Source organism: Tamandua tetradactyla, chromosome 6 (genome assembly GCF_023851605.1).
Source record: "Tamandua tetradactyla isolate mTamTet1 chromosome 6, mTamTet1.pri, whole genome shotgun sequence".
Lineage (NCBI taxonomy): Eukaryota > Metazoa > Chordata > Mammalia > Pilosa > Myrmecophagidae > Tamandua > Tamandua tetradactyla.
The window spans coordinates 150240010-150262569 of record NC_135332.1 but is presented as its reverse complement, the minus strand read 5'-3'; the positions used below and the strand labels follow the sequence as shown (position 1 = coordinate 150262569).

The 22560-nt window shown below is 36.3% G+C and overlaps 1 protein-coding gene across 9 annotated transcripts in view; it reads right to left on the bottom strand.

Annotated features, from left to right (window-relative positions):
- Positions 1-22560, bottom strand: part of ZFPM2 (zinc finger protein, FOG family member 2) — a 476528-nt gene that overhangs the window by 162367 nt on the left and 291601 nt on the right. Inside the window, exon 1 of one of the 9 annotated variants that reach the window (XM_077167464.1) lies at positions 4351-5982. The exons of the other annotated variants lie outside the window; for them this stretch is intronic. The gene's annotated coding sequence lies outside the window, so the exon portion shown is untranslated. Of the gene's footprint in view, positions 1-4350; positions 5983-22560 lie in introns of those variants that run through there. 9 annotated transcript variants of the gene reach the window in all.

The following is a 22560-nucleotide window of genomic DNA, read 5'->3' as shown; positions in this document are numbered from 1 at the left end:
TTCCACAAATTCCATACTTCCATGCACACTCCTTGATGGCCTTCTCCATTACATTCAAGAATCACAAAACAGTCTTGTTAATTTAAATGGAAGTTGATTTTCCTTAATTTACCCCAGGTAAAGTTTAGCTAAACTGCTAAACTACAAATTCAAATGGAGTTTTTTCCGCCCCTTGATATATGCAGAGCAAAATGCTTTCACTTGCTGCTCTTTCTTTAATATTTCCCAAGATTGTACACCCCCAGATAAGGGAATAGTGTGAGCATGCATTTCCATGTTCTGCTCTTACTGACTAACCCAATTTCTAGTTTCCGATAACCAAATATACGAGTTTTTATGTTTTTAATGTTTCTAAAGAAGACTTGCTGCTATACTTTGCAATGCTTTCCCACAGTCACTCAATGAATACTCTGAGATTGCTGCTGTAAAGGCACAACATATAAGATACACAGAACAACTTCCTCTTGGCCAAAATCACACTATTTTACAATATATGGAAGAAAGTCTGGTAGCTTTGCACTACACCAGTTTAAGCTACCACCAAAGTAAATTCAATAAGCCTAGTTGATGATAAAATCTCAAACATGAGAAATGACAGTCATTATTACAAATAATACTAAATGTGGATTATAAATAAACTGGAGAATTTTAAAAATCCCCTCTCATTTAATTGCTGTGAAAAAAGATTAAACATATACAACAAAATGAAATTATCTTCCGGTTATTCCTGTCAAAAAGGCAAAGATTTGAGGGAAAGGAGAAAGGGCAGGGAGTGAAACTAGTGATAAAAATGAAGGGTCCAGTGTGGGACTAGTGCACATAGAGACCACGTTCCAATAAGACTCAACAAACAGCTCTGATCAGAATCTAAAGTGATGGGAAACAGCCTGTAGCTTCGAGATTAGCTGGTTCACTCTATTTCTGAGTTAAGCCAGCACAAGTAACATCATGAATGCATAATTATAATTATGCATCAGAGAATGCATAATGATCTTAAAATCGGTAAACAAAGAAAAAGCACTGGAATTTCTTAGCTATTTTCAGTATACTGTTACAGAAGACAAAATATGACTAAGATTTTTAAAGATGAATGACTCTTACTCAAACTTTTCACATGCAATATGCAACCTTGAGGAAATGACTGATGAACCAGTATTGCTTTCAAAGTTTCTTTTTGGAAATTCCACACAAACGAGTTAAGTCAGAAAAATGCAGTAAGATATTTCAAAATATATGAGACAAAAACTCAGGAATGCTCATATTTAAAATACCAAGTCTTAGAGACAGAAATAATAATAACGAAATATTTTGAACTTCTGATATTTTCTAATAAAATAATGTATGTTCCTGGAATTGTTTGAAAAAATAAGAGAATCTGTGGTCAACTGATATAAAACAGGCAAAAGAACTAAGAGATGTGCTGGAGGTCAAAACGGCAAGTGGAAAATTTTTTTTTTTTTTTTTGGCAAACTACCAGGTTCCAAAAGACCTAACCATGAGAAAGTCTAACCTGAACATCTCCAGCTGTGATATAAAATCATTATCATTCAGCTTTCCAGGACAAAGATGAAACCCTAGTTGAAGTGCAATCTTCATACGTTGAACAGCTGTCATGTCATGTAGCAGCAGTCTTCTACTTTTCGGGCTAAATGTTCTGATATTCTGGAACCGTAATATTTTCTCATGGTGCTATTTTTACTGCTCTGTTCTGGAACTTTTGCCAAGTTATCCTCATTCTTCTTCTATTTTTTTTTTTTTTTAACATGGCAGGCACTGGGAATTGAACCCAGGTCTCTGGCATGGCAGGCAAGAACTGCCACTGAGCCACCGCCTCATTCTTCTTAACAGAGCCTGAAACTGAAAACCATATCCTAACTCGGGAGATAGAGGCTGATCGGTTCCACCAGCAGCTCGTCCCTCCACAGTGCTAGAGGCTAAGGATTCTTTGGCGAACTTTTATTCTTCTTCCATGAGACAGAAATTATGACAAAAATTACCTGGAACTCCTTTCACCTTATTTCTTGCCCTACCTTCCCACCAGAGTCCAGAGAAACCATTCAATAGTCTTTTTCAACTCAAGTCTTTCGAAACTTTACTGATTTTTCTCAGTATTATATTATTTTCTCTGCCCAAAGTTCTTGTATCATGGACTAAATTTCACCTTTTGATGCAGAATGTTTGACACCCCAATAGTACTTATTCATGTTATCTGTAATCATATTCATCGATATTCATCTCTTTCCTTCTCCTTCCCCCACCTCTCTCTTGACTCCCCTTCCATCCTGGTTTTCGTTCTCCTTCTAGGAAAATGGGGAGAATGGTAGCGTCCTCCTGACCTCAGTCACCTCTTAGCTGTGTCGGTAGACTGAAGAACCAGTTGAAAACTTCTAATTAAAACACTCTATCACCGAATTTTGTCTGCAAATTCGTTTTTAGTAAATATATAATTTTGTTTTATGGAATCACTTCAACTCTGTTTCAGTTACAAAGAATGAATCAGTAGATATGTACTGATTACAAGGATGAAGCCGAATGCTTTAAAGATCACAGAAAAGCAGTTATTTTGAAGATTACTGCAAGATTCATAAGCCTAGATCGTGGTGAGGAAAAGGTTCAAGAACAGAGGAAGGGGTATAAAGTGGGCCGTCATTGGGTTGGCTGGAGAATTACAAGAAGGGAAACACTGCACAAGTGACTGGGATCCTGAGGAAAGACATTTGAGAAGGCGCTGGAGACCAACTCTGCCATCTTAGTGGGTGATGATAAAAGTTTTCACCTCTGAAATTAGGAAGATGTCAGAAATACAATCCTTTCATTAATTTTCCACTACCGCCCCAATAAAATGAAAATCTTCTTTATTCCAGCATTTGGAACATCTGTTTTGTTCACTATATCCTGGTTCACATGCTAAAATGTTACAGACGCACGGACAATTTAAATATGCGGTGACCCTGTGAAAAAGAGAGCGCGAAGGAGACAGGAAAGTTCACAGACTTTCTAATAGAGAGCCAAGACTAAATATATTGTTGGACATTTGAAAAATTCTCTCATATTCCAACCAAATGTTTACAGCATTTTTTTTTTGTCAGTGTTCTTGTTTCTTCCTTTTCTTTCTGTATTGGTTGAAATGACATTCTTATGCTGTTAATGTTAGATGACTGTGCTGAAGATCTTAATCGAACCAGAACAAAATTAATGTGAAATGATTAAATGCAGAAAAACTAGTTATAAAGGGATTCTAAAGTTCATTTGAAAATTTACTATTTGGAACTCAAAATATAATTTTCACCTTGACCAGTATTTCTCAAACCAGAATCTGTAGACCCCTGAAGGTCTTCAATATTTATAGGAATGTTTTTCAATTTGTTGTTCTCATTTTGATGCTAATACAACAAACATGTAACATACCATCTGCTATATAGTAAAAAACCATTTCAGTTGAGAAATAGTAACACTTCAGCTCCTTTAAAGTGGTGCTTCTCAAATTGGAGTCCAGAAAACCTAGAAAGCCTTCACCTTATTGATCTTTTTTAGTTTTTCCTTTAGAAAGAATCTATATATTACTCAAAGTGAGCAAAGAACTTGCAGACATCAATATTAGAGATCATAATTAATTTTCAAAGCTAGATAATAAGGTTATTTAGCTCTTCATAGCACAATATATAAGGGATGAATTCCCGTATCCAGGAATAAGGGCCATTGTTATAGGCAAGAAGGAAGGGAAACGCAGAATTGTTTCCTCATCCTTTTCTGGTCATAGGAAAATTTTAATGTGATTTGTCTTTTTTCCCTCCTGCCTCCTTCCATCTCATTTCTGTCCCTAACTTCTGGATTCTGAAATCATTCTTCACTGAATCTTGATGTTCTTTGAGCTGCATCAACACACCTACAACAGGTTCCTCATTTGAGGTATTGGTTTCCTATCTTACAAAGTCTCCCATGTTCCAAACTGGTTGGAACTCTTTAACCATAAACCAAACAAAACCCAAAACAACAGACTTCTATTCATTCAGTGGTGCTCTCAGAAGGAAAGCAATCTGAGTAAATTAATTAATATCAAGGTATGAATGATTACTATGCTACCAATATTCCTATTATTAAGCTATTCTTGCTTGCCAAAATTTTTTCTTTTTTCCGAAACTGATCGAACAGAGTCTTAATATCTTCTAAGTTTTTGTTTGTTGATTTTTGTTTTTGAATCTCCCCATTGGCTCTCTTGGCTAAATATTTGATGTTTGCAGAATGGCAAAGGTGGAACTTTGAGCATTTTAAAAGTTAATATAATAAGCAAAAAGAAGTCAGGAGCTGTCTGTAAATAATGTATAAACTCAGTGACCATGGAAGCCTTACCCACTGACTTTTGAAATGTTTTGAGTCGGCTCACTGGTTAAAAAGCTACTACCGCAGAACAGGAATGACCTGTGTTCCTAAGAATTCTGCTCTTGTTGCGTCAGAGAATAATTTCTCAAACTGCTGAATGCTGGAAGCTCTACTCTATCCTGGCCCCACAACATATCACTTGTCACTAATTGGCAGCAGACGCTTCAGCCAGACCTACGCTTGGTAAACAGCCTGAATGGTCCGTTCTGCCCCGAGGAAATCTGTCCCTCCAGGTGAAGTTTGAGGCCCTGCGCAAAGCAGTGTGTTAGGTTTGTGTTCCTGCTATTCAGACTAATATGTGAGTAGCACCAGTCAACTCCTTTGGATATTCTGAAAAGAATTACTTTTCAAACACGATTATTTTTCAATTCCTGATTTTCAAAGCGACATAGTACTTGGTACACAATATGAACAGATACATCTCTGAGAGCTTAATGTGATTTGGCTGAGCAATGTAGTTGGCTGATGTGCAATTTCTCAAAGCACTGTTAACCAGTTGTTACATGCTGGATGCATATTCACTATGAAAAATGGGGAGTTACCCATTCATTTTCATGAAAAGTTTAAGCGTAAGATGCTAAGCTGCATCTATTTTAACTTTTCAAGGAGTACCGTCACCAACCAGAATTCCATTATCAGACATTTCCGAGAACTCTAGACCACCAGTGACATAATTTTTAATGGTTTGCTCTTCTTTACAATATTATAAAAATGAATCTTATTCTGTTTTTAATCACAAGCCTTATCCAGCCATCAAGGCAGGTATATAATAAGCTAAGCTACTGTGTAAATCTAAACATTCTCCACAAATGGAAAAGATACAGCCTGGGCTTTCTGATTGTTACTAAGGCGACTATCTAAAATGGAAATCTGATTAACCCTTCTGCTGCCAGGAACTACCCATGTACCATGTTAGCTGACTTCCCTGCACTTATCTCTTCTTTTTCCCCCTCAAGAAATTCATAATTGCATTGCTCCAGAGTAGTTATGCTCTGGTTATCCTATCTGAGGCCGAGAGGGCTGTGATGGGTGGTAGATCCATTGGGACACCTGAGAGTGGGGACTGCCTCATTAGGAGGGTGGTATTGCAGGAAACAGACATTAAAATAGAAGACACACAATTTCCCATTTATTCGAGACATGAGTTTGATGAAATCCTTGACAATATTAAAGGATTCCCGTTCAACAAATAACAGAGTACTACTGTATTTTCTTTTCACTCAGGAAATGATTTGACAGTAAAAGCTGTATGTTTCACAAACATATTTTCCTCAACTATTTTTGAATGACATTAGCAACTGTTCACATTTACTAGGAAGAATAGTATTTCAAGGCATTATGCAGAATGTTAGCCAAGAACAAATATCCCATCAGGCACTCTGTCGACTCTCTTTTTATAGTTACACAAAACAGGGAGTTCAACAGCAGGGAGGAAAAAAGAACACATATTTTCATGTAATTTTGACAACGGGTAGGCGTGCACTAGAAATTCACTAATGTTAGATTTATAAAATCAAGTTGTGTTAATAGCATTGCATTAAAATGACTGTATCTTTCTAAATGCTGTTCTAAGATTCAGGGTTCTTTATAAATGGCCATTCCCCACCCCTCCCAAACCTTCCAGTAGGATGTCTTGATAGTCCCCACTTGGCCTCTCTACTGGAGGCAAAATGACCTGTTTGTTATTCCCTACACATGGCTTCATTTCTCCCTTCATCTTCGGGGTATGGCATTCCCCCAACCTGAATTCCCTCCCTGCTCCCTCTACCAATTCACACCCATCACTTCCTTCAGACCTTGCTCAGCTCTCATTGCCCTGAGGAAGCATTTCCCAATTAACCTCCCTCCTTCAGTTCACCTTTTATGTCCCCTCAGAATATAATTGTACTATACCATTTTGTACTTGTTGATACATTGCTTGTAATTGCTTTTTTTATTGTGCCCCTGTCATTGCATTTGCTTCTATTTTGTTTGTCAATATTTTGTCATATGTGACTCTGATTTCCTTCTTTAGACAGGCTTCTGATTTTTGGCATTTCAGCAGCAGCACCTGTACTACACACTGGCCACTTCATCAGTAAATGCTCTCTGACTACTTAGAAATAGTTAATGTTCACGAATCACTGTAGCTCTTGTAGTGTTACAATTCCTCATTCTGAACTTTCCAAAATGACAATGCTACTAGCAAATGGCTCTCAAGTCTTCATCTTCAGCTTATAGTCAATCTTTCATATCCCAGCCTCTCTATTAGCATATTACCTCCGGGATATTTGTATTTCGTTTTCTTACTATCATGTCAAATTCAGCATGTCTAAAGTGAAATTCATCCTCTGCAAAAAAACAATGTTTCCTTCACACTTATTTCTATTCAAGTTACTCACTGGTCTCCAAAACTTTTAGTAATATATCTAGGATCTCAACCCTCTATTTCAATCTTTATGTACAATATTACATAAGAAGAACTCAAGCAATGTTTGCTCAATTAAGAAATACACTTTTGGCTGAGTCTTCACACAATGTATGCAGTGTGCTTTCCTCAGGGAGATTAATGATTTAATTCTACATGATCAAAAATGTAAAAGAACACATAACATGCAAGAATAACCAAATTTTTAAAAAGAAATTTAATTAACTATATATTTTAAAAATACATTAGCTAATTAATGTAAAAGCTGAGGTCTAAAACAGTAGAGCTGGCTACAAATTCAGGGAGCTAAGAAAGTAAACGTGGAGGGCTGCTTAACGTGAATGGCTTTGACTGAGAAAGGAAAAGTCCACTAGAGTGGACTTTGAGGTGCCAATTAGCTGGTGGAAGACATCTAGTTAGTAAGATATTGAAGGGAGGCCATCTGCTGCTACAAAAAGGTGACTATGAACAGGTGCATTTAACTTTTTGAAAGTAAAGTTCTTGCCTCAATTGAAAGAATGTTGGACTAATGAATTTCAAAGGTCACTTGCTCTTATGACCTTTTAGGGATCTAAATGTAACATTTTGAGCAGCAGATGCAGGATATAAGTGAGCAAGAGTGGGAAATATACTTCTGAGGTGCCAGGGTCCCCTCTCGGTTCTTTACTTCTTTGCTCAAATTCCTCATTTATATAAAATATAATTTATTTTTATTCACTTTATTACCGTATTTATATAAAATATAATTTACTTAATTTATTTATTTTATTACCTGGACACATTTGAGTTAATCCACAAACCAAGTTTTAAGTTAAAAAGGATAGAGTTTTAATAACGGAATTTCACGTATCAACCAACACGCGGGAGGGAGACCTGTAAGTAAAAAAGAGACACTGCCAGCTCAGCTCAAAAATCACAGAATGTAGGTGTTATCTACTTGGAGGTCAATTCTGTAAATGTATTTCTAAGAGACGGCTGAGGAGTAGAGAGAGTCAAACAGTATGAGAAGGTCTGAGGGGGACCAATATAGAAATCGTAAAATCCAAGTGGGGAAACTTGCTTAGCTTCATTAGAAGGCCAACAAAATTTTATGAAGAAAGTGGTTTATTCTTTCCAAGGATGGCATAGGGGAGGGAGATTTGGAAGGAAGGTAAAATTCGGCTGAAGAAAGGACCTGACTTCTCCTCCCCACCAAACACAGGCAAAACGTTATAAAGGAGAGAACTATGAGTAAGCAGTCAGAAACAGTTCTTCCTCTCATTACCTATGTGATCTGCAAAGCTATTTCTCAAATTTTCAGTTTCTTTATTTGGAAATAAAGGTTAGACTAGGTTCCTTCCAGCTATGACAGTCTGTGATTTGGTAGTATCAAGCCAAAATGGGACTGCTTCCAAAAAACGATGTATAATTTTCCAAAAGGAGACAGAGAACACAGCCAGTACTAATTTATTATTAAAATAGTGATAATAGTATTTATTTAGTACTTACTGTATGCCAGCTTTTGAGCCTTTGTACTTTACCTACACAACAATTCACACAATATGTATGCGTGTGATGTTACCCTCCCTACTCACAAGAATGAGTCATCAGGGGCACAGAAAGAGGTGAAGGAGGTGCCCAGGGACACAAGCTCATTTGTGATGAAATACAGATTCAACACCAGGCATTTTGACTCCCATGCCTTAGCTCTCAATTACTATAATACCTTAAATTAAAGTAAGATAATAAACAAACAAACAAAAAACATAAAGAAGGAGAAGAATGGTAAATATATAGGCAAGGTTAGATAAATTTGCTTAACAGAACTCAACACAATAGAATAGTGGCCTTTTTGGGTAAGGAAAGACAATATTTAAAAGCAGATCTGAGAAAAGACTGATAGATATTTGTTTTACCTCTGTCTTCATGCATAGAAACCCATACACAGAAACACCACAAAGACATAAAAAATTTTGGTTTGCTTGTTTTTGTCTTTAGTTTATTTATGTACTTATGTAGAACATGAATAAGGAATCTGGGAGACAAAAAAGAAGAAGCTATCCTTAATAAAAGAAAGAGAAAATGAAATAGTTTCTATATAAATTGCTAGTGTTTAAAACCAAAGGGCCCTGTCATTTCCACACAAGGTAATTTGAGAAAATGTCACATGCCATTGCAGAACCCGCAATCATAATCCAGAGCAATATGAAATTCAAGAGGCCCAAGGAAGAGCTCATATTCTGAAAATAACCTTGAATGTAAAACAATGCTGGGCAGCCAGGAAAAATGCCAAGAAAATACTGGAGTGAGCCATGTCAAATTTATTTGTATATTCTCGAAGATGGGGGGCATTAGCTAAACACAAATGTGTTGTTGCACTGGATAAATCTCAACAAATTAATATAATTTCCTCACCCCATTTTCTCATATAAAAATGAAAAAATAATCGCGCTGATAAGACAAATCTTGACTCTCATTAGATTCAAAACACATTTTACATGCAGTACTCAAGGAGCCTTAAAAAAGAAACTAAAATACACTTTTTTCAAATGAACATGGAAATTAATTATGAGGGATTTTCAAAGAGTAGTTGCTTATGGCTCAACACCAGACTTTAGGAATCCACAACTGTCAGCTCTCAGTCTGGAATTATTTATCAAATATGTTAATGATATAAGTGAAGCAATAAATCATTTGCTAATTTAATTTGCTGGCAACATCAACCTGGAAAGGATCACTAGAGTCAGATACATATTGTATTTACAAGTAACTACTCTATGTCAACTATTACATGAGCCATATATATGTATCATTTTCTTTCTTTAGGAAAAACTTCTTGAAGCAACTATTTACATTTCTTCTGGTAATGAAATCAAGGTTCAGAAGTCAACAACTAAGAGTGCCGAAGCTGGGATTTGAACCCGGGTCATGTGAGTTTGAGTCTACTGAGCTTTACATTATCACAGCTACCTAGTGGTGGTATCAGCACCTTAAAAAGTCAAGAACAGATTTTGAAGACTTGTAGTGTTTTAAGCAAAATGACTACGCAAAACACAGCTTTTTACAGAGGAGTTATATCAAAATAGTTTACTTGAGAAAGAGTAATGGAATGCAAATTGTTACTGAATTCTCTAAGCACTATGCTAAAGATCTTCTTCCAACATCATTTCATTCATTCACTTCATCCATTCAACTATTTAATAAATATTTATTGGGTGTGTTCAGGGTGCTGGTGAAGGATCAGTGAAATATACAAGATCCCTGTGCTTGTGGAGCTCACTCTGCATGGGGAAATAAAAATAAACATATGAACAATAAATATAATGCAATTTTAGGTAGGGTAAGGATATAAGCAGATACTGACAGACATTGTCCAGAGAAGGCCCCATTACAGAGAAAACAACTGAACATGTCTCTGAATGAAGCCAGGGTGTGAGCCATGTGAAGATCTGGAGATGGAGAGAATAGCAAATGCAGAATTTTCAATGTGGGAATCTAGTATACTTTATAGCAATACAGAGACCTACAAAATCACCTTGGTATCAGTGGGCTAGGAGAAAGCCAGACCATGGAGAGCCTTACAGGCCATCTTAAAAGGTTGACATTATAGTCAAAGTATGATTAGATGGTTTTGGCAGTACAATGCTGTGATTTACACATTTAAAGACTGTGGGTATTTTGGGTATCATGTAAAGAACAGTCTCCGAGAGTAGGAATAAATAGAGATAAATGAATTAGGAGGCTGCTGATTAGACCTGTTGAGATGATGGTAGCGAGAACCAGATGGTAATTGTGGAGGTAGTGGCATGTGATCAGACTCTGAAGGTAGAGTTCATTGGCTTGCAGGATATAAAGGATACAAAGGCAGTGAAGAAAAGAGAGGAACCAAGGATGACTCCCCCTTGCGGGCAGCCAGAATAGTGGCATTTATCAAGATGGGAAGGCCTCAGAGAGAAGCAGTTTCAGGAGATATGAATTGGAGTTCTGATTTCCACACCTTTAGCGGGCTATTAGAGACATCAATTAGAAATGCTAGCTGTTTCTCAATTAGAAACATGAACCTGGAGTTCGGAGGAGAGGTGGGGGCTGAGATTTAAATTTAGCAATCACTAATCGATGGCAGTTAGAGCCATAGCATTGTATGATATCATCTAAAGAGAAGGGTAGAGGCCCCGATTTTAGGCTTGGTATTTATCTACATTTAGAAGTTAGGAATAGATAAGGTCAGCAAAGGAAACTGACACAATCCATCCACTAAGTGGGGGAGAAAGACAAAGGCATGTCACAGAAACTAAGCAACAAAAGTATTTCAGGAAGGATGGAGTGACAGCAGGTCAAAAGAGGCTTATGCAAGTCTTATATTCAAGCAAAATAAGAATTGGTATCCATACTCCCACCCACTGTGATTTTTTTTAAAGCCAATCAGACTGAAGCTGAGAGAATTCAATTAATTTTTCTAAGATCACACAGCAAATTAGTGATAGAGACAGGACTCATTCCACCACTGTCCGATTCCAAAGAGCATGTTCACCACATTTTCAAAGAATGCCCATTAGATATTTAAATATAGAGATGAGAAATATTACAGAACAATTCTGAGTGAAAACTCTGGTAAAATTAATCATTTACAACTTTGGTCAGTCTCATCTATTAGAGAAAGAAAAACATCTAGCAATTAACCACTACATTTTTGAGGGGAGAAAATAAAAGCGTACATGCACAAAGATGTTTGTCCTATCACAGTACCTCTCTATTCCCAGTTGTATAGATGCATTTGTCATTGTTTAGTAACTTATTTGATAAAAATTTTTATTCTGCTTATAAACTAAATCACGTAGTGTGTTATGTAGAGTTAAACTCATATATCTTACTTATTTAGTGACAAAACATCTAGCATTTCTATATACCATGCTTTAATCAAGAATCTGTGTAATTCCAGATTTGTACACCATCACTGAAAAAGCTCCATGCCAAGTCTAGTTTTATGTGATGGGACCAAAGCTGAAGCACCTTTTGGTATGGCATCTCTTTGTTAGTGCCTAACACCATAAAATTTTTGGCAGCATAGAACTGCCATATGGAGAGACAATGCCTATTACTCAACTATGCAAAAACCATGAAATGAATCACAGTAATTATCTGTGTATCATAATACACTTATAAGTCTACTAAGCAAAATGTGGCTTATTGCTTAGACTAAAATAAAGCTTTTAAGAAATAGTTTTTCAATAAGTTTTTCAGAATGAATCTCAACTAAGAAGGATACCACATTAAATGTGACTTGATTTTAAAAAGTGGCTGGTCAGTGAGCTTTTGGCAAACCACCACCATAATGATGAGAAAGCTGTGAATGCCTCGAAACTTCTCTGGTTTGAATGTGTGACTTACTGGTCAAATATTATTTTTTATCAAAATACAACACAATGTATACTAAAGAAAATATTCAGGGCTGGTTCATACAAATGCCAAGTTTGTGGCTAAAAAGGCAAAAGAAAGTATTCAATTTTTTCATAGGCAAACACATGCAAAATAGGTACACACATATTTACATATTTACACATATATGCATATAATACACATACATAATTTAATGTGTTAATTCACTTTTTTTTTTTTGCATAGGCAGGCACCTGAAATCAAACCCGGGTTTCCAGAATGGCAGGCCAAGAACTCTGCCTACTGAGCCACTGTGGCCCACCCTTAATTCACTTTTAAAGACACACAACAGCTATAAAACTATTGCCATCCTCAATTAATTTTCATTGTTAATTCTTGAAATTCATCTGGCTCAGCTTCAAGATAAGGCAAACATCTCTTCTAGATTACACCACATGGAGAATATAAGTGGCTACAATTATTACGATTAGGCTTTTTCCCCCAAAGTTGAATATTTATAGAAATTGGACAAAGGGATGAATTCACCATTTTACAAGGCCATATTTATGTTTACTAAAATCTACCTTCCTATAATTTGTATCCACAGAATAAAACTTCTTCACAAGAGAATCTGAAGGCAGTTTATACTGTCCAACGGCGGTAGGTATTATGAAATTGTATGTACAGCTTCCTTACTTTTCTGAGAATTGCCCTCTAGTCCAGGGATGGGAACCTCTCCCTGTGCTCAGACAGCAGGTCCCTTCCCTAGGATTTTCAGTGATAAAACTAACAGAGTTAAGAGAATATCTCACTGGGCTGCAAGCATGACTGGTAAGGTTCAGAGCTTCTCTCCATGTGAAAGAACAGAAGTAAGTGAGAAGACAGAAAACAGGAAATTCACAGAAATCAGAAGCCATAACAAATGTTGATGTTATTCTGATTGTGTTAGAAGCTTTGGGCCCAGTGAACCTCTGCCCTTGGGTTCCATTAAGACACCTCATGGTTCTAATAATACATTTCACCTTTTCCTTAGAGGAGGTCAACTCTGCTTTTGTCACTTGTCACCAAAGGTTCTTAATACATTCTCATTTACTTCAATCAGTGCTCACATGCGATAGAGAAACCCTGGTCTTTAATTGAGCCACCTTCATCAACTGTGTTACTTTCTACAAAGCCTTAGAAATCTCTGTGCCATTCAGTTCCTATTACTTCCAACATTCTGTTTTCTATATAGAAAAGCAGGGGACAAAACAACGACAAAGAAGACAAGCAGGAGACAGAAAGCTACTTTCAAAACTGAGTTATGCCATTATCTTCACTCTCAGATGCAATTGGCTAGAATTTAGAATTGGAGAGTAAGGAGGGGTGAAGGCATATGAGAAAACAGGAAAGAGCAGAACACGGAGGAGAGACAGAAAGAGTATACAAATAAACAATTTTGTCATCATTATTTGTAAAGTTGGCCACAAATAGATAAGTCCAAATCCAGTTAATTAGGGGAAAACCCGGGGAACAGGTGACAGATTCTCTGGAGTGCCTTATAGACTTTCCCAAGCGATAATGGCACTAGCAGCTGCCATCTGCAGGCCCTACTTGTGCCAGCTAGTGGGCTTGGTAGTCTTGTACCTTATATTAATTCCTTGGCTTACACATCTTTGGGGTATGTTCAGAGGAATCAAAAGACTGTTGGCTATTCTCTGGAGACCTGCAGTATGGAGTGTGGCTTCAGTTGGCGATTGAGAGAAATGATTTTTCTCCAGCCACCAAGTGTAGGTACAGGGGAATAACTGTGGGTGGGGGTAGGGGTTCACTCTTGGAACCCAGGAGAGTTTGTCATTGAACTCTGATTGGCTGCGTGGAGAAAATTAAAGCTGAATACTGAATAATGACATAGTATTTAGCATACTCTATCCTAGAGTTTTTTACTTATCAGTAAGTTTCTCCTCTTGAATGAATATTTTCACTGTAAAATCCTTAAATATAAATTTTAAATAAACAAAATATAGCATAGTATATTCTGCAAGAAAAGTAACAAATGAGATATAAAAGAGGATTGAAACCTTTTAATAAAATGAAAAAATGACTAACTGTCCCCTAAAACTAATCGTTTAGCTTGTATTAACTTTGAAATTTATTTCCAATTAAACAAAAGGGAGAAGTAAAAATAAATTAGTGAATTTAAGGGAATAAAAACATTAAACAGAGGAAAACATTTGACATAACTAGTTGAAAAAAAGTGAATTCCCTGTTTTTCAATAGAACCTCAAGGTTTCAGCATACTCTTTTTGTACATATACAGCTCTTCATTCCTTTTTAAAAAATCTTTCGCCTGTTTTATAAACTTGAAAGAAGCAAAAAAGTAAAACAAAAAAAAAAAGTAAAAAATTCCAGAGTATCTTGTATTCCAAATCCATCATTCATAGAGAAAATGCAGTCTCAAAATACCGAACTCACCACTGAAAACAGAAAACTCCTGGTTGTATATTTTTATCATCAAGTACAACTTGTTTTAGGAACCTCTGTCTTCACACCACAGACTAAAATCAACAGGAATTTACTATCTTAAATACTTGAGCAAAACTCAGTAAAAGATACAGTAGGCAAACATTGTGGTCGGCTCAGCAGTGATTACCAACTCATGCTCCAAATTCACTATAAAATGAAAATCAATATTTCCACAAGTTCCTGCAACATAAAAGATAACCTTCATTGATTTTTCTAGACTTAGGCCTCTCTGATAAAATCTAATATAAATTTTCAACCATAAGGATTTGGATCAGAGCAGGGGTGATAAGTCCTGCACATCTCTTAAGAGGTGGAGAATTTTTTTTTTTAAAGTGCACGTTCATACTATTTATAATTTGCCCTGTGCAAGTGAAAGCCTTTTCCACCAGTGCTATCAGGAATCGCTTCTAATTTTTATTACTGTGAGGCTAAAGCCTGTTCCAGATAATTTGGAAATTTCAGGGGAGTTGTGATAGGGCTGATGGTGCAGCCCTGGCTGACTTGAGAAAGGAGCTAACCGGTAATAGCCTCCATGGCCGCGCTGATTAAATGTTGCCATAGATGAAAGGCCTGCCACTGCTGCAATAAATTAACCAATCACACAAATCCCAAGTCAGTGCTAATCCTTCCTTGATACTCTGATCCTCTGATCAGCTCAAGGAGGTAAAGAAACTGGCTTGTGACGCTTGGTGCTCTAACCCCTGGATTTGATGTACACAACAAGCTAATGATATCTTGCTGACCAGTTCAATGGGATGAACTTCTCTCACAACCCTTAGGGAATACCACGGCCTTCTGGATAAAAAAAAAAAAAGAAAGAAAAAAAAAGAAACAAAACTGACAAGCAGATGGATGGTTTGTTTTTTACTAGGAAACTTAAGGCAAACTATCTAGCACTTGTTAACTAGAATAATCATGATGCCAGGCAGTATGATATGTTTTGTATCATTTTAGGTATAGATAATGAATCACAAAAGGACAAGGATCAAATAGAAATGTGAATGCTAAAGAAATTCAGCTGGGGAAAGTGGCATTTCAAGAGAGCAATGGCCTTTTAAAATTTTACTTTGCCTTTGGTTCAATTTTGAAGCAGTTCTCAGTTGAGTATTTTGGGTTTTTACTAGGTCCGTATCATGTATTTCTTCAAATTCTGCTATGGACAATTGCTAAAGATGCTATATTCCATAGCTCTGCTAGAGTGATTAGAATCTGATTTATATATAGACTCATTTAATCAATTAGCAGAAAGTCTGGACACATGCAGTATCTTCCTGTTAATTATGTGAGTGCTGCCTTTACAACAAAATTTGTGAAATTGAGTTTGTGCAGGACACATTATTGGACTTCATAATTGGAGAAAGTTTTTTTGTATATAATAATTGGCTGCTACAAGTAGGAAGGCCCTAGGGTTTTTCTCTGGGGCTTCAACCAAAAAAAAAAAAAAAAAAAGAGTTTTTGAAAGGACTTCATTATCTTTCTTGGTCAGTCCCCAGAACTTAAAGTTAATTCTTTTATAACAGAGATGTAGGAGCAGGGAGTAGAAAAACAGTGTTATGGAGATAAAATTAGAATGTATTTAACATGAGAAACTCTAAGGTAAAGCAAGGTACTTTGGGGAACATACAATGAATTATTTTATTCTTGAAGGGAGATGAAGCAAAAATTGATGATTTCCTCAAAAGTTAATTTTTAAATCTTCTACCTAGTCGGTAAAATTTTAATCACACTGAAGCAACCTGATGAAGCAAATCTAAGACACAAGTGATTACAATTTGGCAAGGCGAATCTTCTAAGTTTAAAACTTACTCATTGGGATAGATACAATTCTTTATAGAAATAATGGCAATTATTCAGATCAATTCTCTTTACCTAACTTTCCTAGATTTTAACCATCTTGTCATTTACCTTCTTTTTTATTTACAATGACGATCATTATATGTGTAGTACAGCTTTCTCAAGTGACCTTCCCAACGGCAATCTTTCCCACTGCTGGACTCCGAGAGCATGAGTCCTGCTGTAAGCAGCAGGTCTCATGGGAATTAATTAGTCTGCACACAAGAAGAACATAGCTTACTCCCTACAAGGCATCGTGGGCCATCATTTCAGAATAACACAGCAATTTGAGACCAAAAAGAAGCAAAAAAAGAAAAAGAAAAACTACCTTTTCCCCAAGAACAGATGTTATAACCATCCAGAGAGATACTAAAGTAAGTTTTATGCCGCAGAACAACATGGTAGAAAAAAGAACTTATATAATGATCCCCTGTAGAATTTAATCCTTTCGAGTTCTCACCTGATGTCTCAGACCTGCAATATCTATTCAAATTTAATATTTTCCTCATTAATAGTCTCATATAATGTAGTTACAGTGCAGCAGTACTACTAGGAATTTGATTCACTGTCATTCCCAAATGAAAGACACTATTCATGGAGAAAAATTAAAAGGAATCCATTTAAAACATGCTATGGTACATAGAGAGTTTTTTACTAACTTAGGATAAGATTAACTCAAGTACATTATTATGCTCTCCTTTTATTAATAAATCAAGGTGGGTTGATTCCGTTGTCATTTTTATAGAATGTTTATCTACATTGAAAGGGGATGAAAAATAAGGAAAGAAGAAATAGGAAATGCCTTAAAATTAAAAAGAAAACAAAATTGTTCCCTGTATTTATGACTGTGCTTTCATCTAGTGTTAATGAAAGTATATATGTTATCTCCATAAGAAAATCACATAGGTGAGAAGTTTAAGTTTGTACTTTTTTTTTCATTAACACAAATATCACCTCCATATGCTGAGTTTTAAGTTGAAATACCTCAGCCTTTGATATTGCTTTCACACAAACTATGTGAGTTCCCAAATGGTAAAAATATATATATATATATATATATATATATATATACAGAAAACAAAAAAGCATTTCAAAAAACTGACCATCTAAATTCCAGCCAATCCAAAGGTTTCTTCCTGATTTCCAGCTGTTAGACACAGCTCCAGCATAACAGGGCTCTAACATTTAACTTCAACCCCAAATTCAGCATATGTTACTAATGCTCTTTTTTTCCATAGAAATTTGGGCAGAGTTTTCATATATACTGGGTAATGGTAAAGACACAGCTATTGCCCAAAGACGTGTCTTGGCAAACTGAAGCTGCAGGGGACAAGCCTGGAAAATAAAAACATTTCAAAAGTACAATTTCAATTGTACTTTGCAAAAACAAGCCAACCAAGAAACAAACCTGAGTTAACAAATAAGAGAAATAAGAATGATGGAGAGGGTATATCCGTCTCTTTGCTGGGTTATATACTCTGGAAATAACCACAGGTGCGACCTTGCTAATTAATGTTTTAGAGATAACTCTTCTCCCAATTGATTTATCTGGTCTCACATCTCATAATCATAGAAAAAGCAAATAAAGGTTTGATAACCAGAGACATCCTTCTCTGTAGTGAGTTACATACATGATGGTTAGAGAGCAGTTAGATTCTTACAGGAAATAAATAAATCGTTTAACTACCATGAGCTCTTTTCTCACCACTGCTATGCAAAAGAAACTTTGGAGCCCAAATTAGACTAAAAAATTTCCACGAACTTCAGGATTGATCCCGAACTTGCAAAGGTTTACAGAAGAAAAGTAGAACAGAATAGTGCATGGAGAGTGTAAACTCTGCAACTAGGATAAACCAGGATGATAGCAGCTTGAAGAAGGAACCATTATAAATGGGTTTCTTTGTTTTTTTCTTCCCTTTTTTTTAAGGAAAAATGCAGATGGTAAAATGAAAAGACAAAGAAAGAGAATCTCTTTGCTTGTTCTCTGATTTTTATTATCTGTTTTGATTTTTCCTTTCCCTTGTCGACTTTCTCCTCATTTGTTTTTATTCCCTTTAATCTGACTAGACCAACTATGTAACAATTGGGAATTCAAATGCATTTTCACTCATGCAATTTACAACCTGTTCTTCCATTCTGATAGACATACCACCATTTGCTTACAGAGTACATAGGATTAGTGTCTCCCAAATTCCAAAGCATTTTCCCCATTTTGGTCAATTTTATTATACAAGTGGCCATTTTCTTTTCTTCTTCAGACAAAAGTAAGATACCAGCTAATTTTGTTTGTTTTACTTCTCTGTCATTTAGTTCAGTTGTTTTAAAATATACATAGATTCTGGGTGATACTAGAAACCAATTATAGGATATTACTGCTGTATAGTTAGTTTTTGAGCTTTAATCATGAGGAATACATAGATTAAAAAGCTATAAGGAGAATAAATGTGCCTGTTCATATAGCTAAAGCTAACAAAAGAGATAGCCTTAGCCCTGAAAGTGATTTTTAAAATGCTGGCGGGCGTGGGGGAGTGCATGGGTAGTTCTGTGGCAGAATTCTCACCTGCCATGTGGGAGACCTGGGTTCAGTTCTTGGTCCATGCACTTCCCAAAAAACAAGCAAAAAATTCAACAAATGGTGCTGCAATTATGGGATACTCACATAGAAAAATAATGAAATGTGACCCTGCCATACAGGAGACAAAAAAAAAAAAAAAAAAAAAACACTGGGAAAAATCACCATTGATTAGAAAATAAAATAGATAAATAAATAAAAATGATTTCTTGGCCTGGAAAGTTTCTCATTCCCTGGCCACTAATCTTTCTTTTGACCCTCCTTATTAGCCATTCTCCACCCCAAACTGCTTAGGCTTCCTCACTGAACAAGTCTTTGTCTTGTCCCTTCATGACTTTGTAAATGACGTTGCTTCCACCTGGAATTTACCTTCCCATTTTATTTGCTGAGTCAACTCATCCTTCAAAATTTTTCTCAAAATCACCTCTGGAAACTTCCACAGGCACTTGAGATGGTTAAATGTTTCACTTTCCTTATTCACCCTTGCCGACTCATTACTGTCTTTATGGCTGGCCAACACTTGGTCCAGCTCCTTTTGATAAGGTTTCTCCACGCCTTTCAGGGTAATTCCTTCACTGGACACACACACACAGGGCTATCAATCATGGGGTCCTGTGCTCCCTCGTCAAGTGTCAGAGACAAGATCCAAGATAGACCAACAGGGCACCTCCTCCCTGGACCCGGATCCTGAGAAAGAACAAGACCAAAGAAGCTGGAGTTTGCTCTTACCTAAAGTGTACTCGGATAACTGTGCCAAGGTGCCCTCAGCTCCACACTGCCTTGATTCCTGTCTTTTTTTTATCCCCAGTTCTCTGACTTCCCACTCATATCTACTCTATAAATTTTTTCTTCTGAATTAGTCAGAGGTTGTTTTCAATGCTTACAATAAAAGACACGTAATTTCTTATGGATATCTCCAGTATTATAATTATGTTTTTATATCTGTTTCATTAAACTGGATTCCTTGAGTGCGGAGACCAAATCTAATTCATCTGTATATTCCCAGACCCTTGCACAGTACCTGGCTCATAGTAGGAATTCAAAAGGTTTTTGTTGAATTAATAAAAGACAATGAGTGAATTATGACTGGCATGAATGCTAAAGAGGGCCATTATAGAATGGACCTGCAATTTATAAAAATTACATAGTATCTATATAAATATTAAAGTGGTTAGGAGCTTTGGAAGCAGGCTTGAGTTCAAATCCAGGATCTACACAATAGTTGAACAATTTTTGAGAAGTAACTGTTAACCCCACTGTTCTCATCCATAAAATGGAAGAACTGTATCAACTTTACAGAGTTGTGGAGAAACGATAAAACATTAAGCTCAGTCCCCAGAACTAAAAAATATTAGCTAGTAAGGTCTAGGTTAGTAGTAAAGCTACTTACTTTATCATAGTACCTGGAGCTTTTATAATTTAGAACTGTGAGGTTTAAAATAAAAATCCTTAATATTTAAAAAATCATTTTAATAATGCACAACATAAAAGAAAACCACATTTCTTGTTTTAAAAGTTATGATCATGTTCAAATTCATTGCCAGACTCTGGGGGGGGGGGGGGGTCAAGAATCTCTTAGAAATTAAGTTTTTGCAAAACTGGCACCACAGCATTCCCACACCTACCAGCCGGCAGCCAACCCCAGGGGTGACTGACCTGGAATGAGGCAAGCGAACTGGAAGTCAGGGTCCAACAGGAGAAGAAATGTGCCAATTCGAAAGGAATTATTCAGGTATTTTAGTTTAAAGAGGCCTTCAAAGATTTCACTGCATCCTTCGTCAACAATCCAGGTAATCAAGATTTACAGTTTTTACTACAATAACCCTGGATGCCCTGGAGAACGCTCAGTGAAATATGAGAGCAGTTCCAATACCTAGCAGCCCAGCTGCATATGGTAAGGTCAGCTGCGAAGCCCTGTTGAGACTCAAGGCCATAATGACTCCATATGGAGCTGTACAGCAACGAAGGTAATACACTTTCTCAGGACGCTTTCTTTGCTCCTTGCAGTTAATGTAGACTGACAGTCACTCATCTTTCAGGAGAAATTTTTTCTTGAAGAAATATGAATTTTTTTTGTCAAGATAAGTTTTCTGTAGCATTAAGATCTTCAAATTCAAGGAAACTACTGGCTCAGCCTAATAAAGTTGTGTGCATGTTTGTAAATTGTATGTGTTTAATATTTTAATGTAACTGATAGCAGGTCTGTCGCCTTTGACTTGTCCGTGAAGATATTTCCTTTTTTATTTCTTCTTTTTTTTTCTTGGAATGGAATACTCACTGAAGAGAAACTGGCATTAGCTTCTCCCACGGTAATAAGATGACTCTAAATGAGGCATCTGAGGACAGAAACATTAGAAATTGGGGACAGCTGCGGACAGCAGATTTGGGACACTGGTATCATGTATGTAACAAATCTTTATTAATAAGTACATTAAATCCCATATTTTTCATTTATAACTGCTGCATAATTTCCTGTTAACACTTCATGTAAATTCCAGATAAGGTAATAATTTTTTTTTTCAGAATTCTATTTCTGTTTCATTATATGTTCTATACTCTGCCCCACAGGTCAGTTGCATGATTGAAGTATTATGCCTCATTAAAATTCTACTAGTTAAAACATGGAGACGGAATTTTGGTAATTCATTTCTCCATTACTAGAATTAACTATTCCAATACATTTCTGGGCTCCCTGAACCTCATAATTTATGTATACATACACACCCACATCTATACTATTAACAGTTTAAAAATATACACTTAAAAGAAGCATATGTGATACAGCTATATGCTGGTCAAGGGGTCTCGATGTCCTAAACAGAAAACTCTTATCTTTCTTTTGCTCCAGTGGCTGAAAATCCTTGCCCCACCACCTCCCAGTGCAGTATTTCGAGCTAGCAGCTGCTATCAGAAACCTAAATAACAAAAATATGCAAACTTGCACACTAATTCCCTTTGGAGATAGATCTTGGCTGCAGCCCTGTCATAAATCAGAGAATTTCGATATGAAATGAGGCAAGCAGCTCTAATCATTTCTGCATTTCAAATTGGATCACTGGCTCAATCACTGGGCTTTTTTAAACTGCTTGCCTAAGAGCAAATGTGAGGCGGGAGATAATTCTGAAGACATCTCTTCTTTTGTGGCCGTAGAACTCTTTTAACTGTTTCAAGACTGAAGGCCACATTTTAGTGATAATAGCACAAATCTGCTGGGAGAGATATGGATCCTTCAAGATGTCTTCCTCCTCTTTCAACTCACAAAATTCCATCAATATCTGCATATATTATATATATATATTAATATATGTGCGTACATATGGGTTTTGTATGTCTAAAAAAAAGTGAGAAAAAAAAAGGAGAGAAACATCTGACATCTATCCACAGTCTATTTCTCCTTAGAATTTCCTGTTTTTGACACAAGGCAGGTTTCAACTGCAGTATGATAGTTAACATTTTTAAATTGGGAAAATGCATTTTAAATTAAATGAGATTGTACCAAAATGTGAAA